At 37.4% G+C, this 4,077-nt stretch overlaps 1 long non-coding RNA gene across 1 annotated transcript; it reads right to left on the reverse strand.

Moving 5' to 3' along the window:
- Nucleotides 1–556: 556 nt before the first annotated feature.
- Nucleotides 557–2,095, reverse strand: LOC110920753. Its single transcript, XR_002581880.2, has 3 exons — nucleotides 2,013–2,095; nucleotides 1,433–1,499; nucleotides 557–644 (listed from the first exon to the last, which is right to left on the reverse strand). It is a non-coding gene; the product is annotated as an uncharacterized LOC110920753 (long non-coding RNA).
- Nucleotides 2,096–4,077: the final 1,982 nt, after the last annotated feature.

The raw sequence follows: 4,077 nt of genomic DNA on the forward strand, positions 1-4,077 counted from the left end.
ACAAACTGTTTTCGATTGCCTTTCCAACTTCTTCGGCAATCACTATTCTCATTTGTTCGGTGACTCTTGGCACCGCATCACCATCACCTCCGCTTGCCATCTTTGATACTGAAATGTTTACATACATTGTTAAACATTTCATTTATAATACATGCTTTACTTTTTTTGATTTGATCAAGTTCGTAACTTGACTCAATCATTCTTGTTTCATGCTTTTCTCGTGTTTGAGTGTGTTTACACACTCTTTTCCATGTATATTCGTTCGTGAATTATTTCTATACTCCTAAATTTTACTTAAGCAATTACTCTTACCGGATGTTGATCAAGCTTGAACCGAACACTTATTGGCAACCTTAAGCTCTGATTACCAACTTGTAAGACCCAGCTTATAAAACCAGATTTATATACATTGTTAAACAAAACCTTGCATTTAATGTCAAAATATTGACTTAACAAAACTTTCATCATTTTAATCCAAACTAGACACCACAAACATGTACAATTCTTACAAATTATAACCAAGACATTAACTACAATTGTTTACATGGTTTTTAAGACAAAAGATTATATGCGGAAGCGTTTGCTAGAGTGTTCGGTTCGAATTGTCATGCTTGATCTTCATCCTTCACTTGGGTACCTGAAAGCTAACGTGTTTAACGAGCATTAGAGTTATTAACTATGATAGAACACGTAATTGGATTAGATTCGAAAACTTATTCAAACAAGAAATAAATTTTCTTCAACAAGGCTCCACCGTAATTTACGGTATCACCGTAAATTACGGTGGCTTCTGGACATTTGGGGGCCTACCGTAACTCAGTAGGAATCCACCGTAACAAATTTGCAGGTTACCGTAAATTATGGTACCACCGTAATTTACGGTAGACTCTGCACATGACTCCTTTGTTTAAAATGCAGGATTTTGCTGGTTCATTATGTGACGAGACAGCGTACTTTCGCATAAATTGTTAAATGGCTGGGCTAGTTCTTCATATCTGTATTTCGGTTATCACATTGCTCATTTATAACTTAATTGGGCATGTAACGGAAATTAACAATCACGCTAAATTACAAGATTTCTAATAGATCTTTTGTACTATGATCATGCATTCAAACCAAAACGTAGCGTCTAAAATAAGAACAAGGTTTATAAGTTTGTCTTATGGTATTCGCTACACGGCCTACACCTCATGTATTATTTGCACATTATAATAAAGTCATGCTTCATGTTTATTCTCAAAACTTGTTTGACCCGTTTAGGTGCATAATGTAAGCACCTTACGGACACTAGACATCATGTTTATAACATGTTTAGGGCAATAGCCAATTTCATGACATAATGGTAATTCTCGGTCATCATGCTTTTATTCCTCTTTAACCAACTCATAAAGCTATCGATATGTATAATGTAATGAAACGATAAATTTCATACCTTTAAAGCGCGCCTTTTCCCCGTGAATTCCCTCCGGCTTGTCCGCTTGATGATCCGGACTCTTTGCCTAATAAATTCAGTTTTTAACTTGTTTAGAATTCTTTTCACGACCATAATCACATCATTTATAAGACATGGTCAAATTCTGCGTTTTCATCAAATTTAGCATAAAAACCCTCACTTAGGCATTTCAACAAACACCTAACGGGTCAGATTTTCCTACCATCATTTCCAAGTTCATGACTTGCAATTAAACCTCAAATTTCACTTTAATTAGTAAACCTTGCACACATCTTAGCATCAATATCACAGGAATTACCTCCTATAATGAAATTTATACTAGAATTATCATTCAAATCCTAGTGTTCATCATCATCTTATAAAACCCATAACCTAGCTTCCATGGATTCATGGAATTTCCTGAATTTGGCCATAAATTCACATGTAGTTGTCTAGGTTTTACTCCTAGACACCATATCATCATTAATCTGACTAAATTACTATCATGCATCAACAAATTTCAGATTGCTTAATATTCATGAGGATTTCAAGTAGAGAATTCTTATCAAATTTTACATACCTCTTAATCCTCTTGCGATGAGGATCACTAATTCGTGTTCAAGACTTGATTTAGGGCTGATTTGAGGCTTCAATTTAGAGATTTACTTGAAGTTAGGGTTTGGAAATGGGGGATGTCGCCCCTGCTTGTTCTTTGATCGACCAGGACCCCCAAAATGGGGTGTATGGTTTTGATTTTGTTACTATTAGTAATACAAGTTTCATTTTTAACAATTTTGGTCCCTCCACTTTTGTTTAACATTTAGTTTTGGTTATTTAACCCTATTCAAGTTGTTGTTAGCCTTGTATTTAACTAGGTTAGATTTTTCCTAGTTAACTAGTTCTTGTTTATTTACTCTTTGAATTTTCTAATATAAGGATTTATATTTTCGGGGTGTTACAATTAGTACACGCCCGTTCGAACGACACGGTGTGAGGTTTGTCAAATCTAATAGCGCTATTAACTAATGACTCGCTCGCCATCGGCCTCGGCGATTAAGTCGATATAAAAATAAGGGACTTCATGATAGAGTTTTGTCTAGTAAGTTTAAGGTTGTTTTCCTACCCAAGGAGGACTAACGCACGCATTCTACCCAAGGAGAATACGCAGGATTTATATAGGCATCCTACCCAAGGAGGATGACGGTACATACCCTACCCAAGGAGGATATGTAGGTTCCGTTTTAATTCCTTAACCCATTCCCAACCACCGGGAATCCCATGCCTTAGAAAGGGTGTGAACTCACCTTGGTTTGCTCAGCAGGTAAACAAAATGGTCACTTGAGCTATATGTGGTCAAATCACGTCCTAACATGGTTACCATACAAGTCAGGTCTAGGTTCAAGTAGTGCACAAAAGTTTACTTAGAACTAACAAGTCAAGAACACGTAATGATCATGGCAACACGTTAACAGTCAAGTACGTAACATATCCGAACTTGTGCGACTCAACTGATCGGGCTCGCACAAGTTCAACAGCCTTGTGCGATTTCCCCACTGAAGCCTAATAACAATCGGCCCAACCTGTTGTGTGTTCAGCACAACCTTGTGTGACTCACAAGGGGTTGTGCGATTGGTACTATACCCGACCCAAAACATGCAACCCAATATCCATACGGCCCAATTTAAACAGCAACCATTGGGCTTGTGTGATCCGAATGGACTTGTGCGGTCCGGGTCATCTTGTGCGACTAGATATGGGCTTTAAGACCCAATCAACATACTAAAGTCCAAACAGTGTGTGTAGCCCAAGACTTGTGCGATCGGCACTATCTTGTGCGATCCACGGGCTTGTGCGATCATGCAATCCTAAGTTGTACATAGTGTATTAACAGTTGTGCCCTAGCACATTCTAGCTTGTGCGAATGGCTTGTGCGACCAGGGACTTGTGTGATTGCACTTGTACGATCAGACCCTGTGAAATCTGATCTTGTGCGACCAAACCAGCTTGTGTGATTAGTTATGATATCCTTTAATTATGGCAATCAGTTACAACAATTTGAACAGTTTCTTGTTTTACAATTATTCAATTAATCAACATCAACAGTTTCCAATTCCCTATCCATCCGATTCAATCATTACTAACATTTTCCAAACCAACAATAATCGATCAAACAAAGGTTTTAACATCAATTTCTTATGAACCCTAGGCATGTTCAAAACATAACATCAATTAGATTAACACGATTTTTGTTCTTGATTACTAGCATGCATCCTAATCATGACAACTCAACCAATCATTCGAACATGATACATCACAGCCGAATATCATGCTTTCAGTTTTTAAATCATCATTCAAACATAGCATCATCAACCCTTATATTGATCCGTGAATACTACACATGTGTGCTGATTTCATGAACACCAAACCCTAACAGTTTACATCATCATCAATCACAAATCATCCCTAAATCATCATGTAGAACATATATATCATAACATCATGCAACGCACAATCAATAGTTAAAACACTAACCGATTAAAGAAGAGAGCAAGGATTGATCCGAACACAAAAGCTTCGGTGAAGAGAGGTGTGCTTGCCGTCGGTTTCGAGAGGAGAGAAAGAGAGAGAACTAGGGTTTGGTAAAC

This window comes from Helianthus annuus, chromosome 17 (genome assembly GCF_002127325.2).
Source record: "Helianthus annuus cultivar XRQ/B chromosome 17, HanXRQr2.0-SUNRISE, whole genome shotgun sequence".
Classification (NCBI taxonomy): domain Eukaryota; kingdom Viridiplantae; phylum Streptophyta; class Magnoliopsida; order Asterales; family Asteraceae; genus Helianthus; species Helianthus annuus.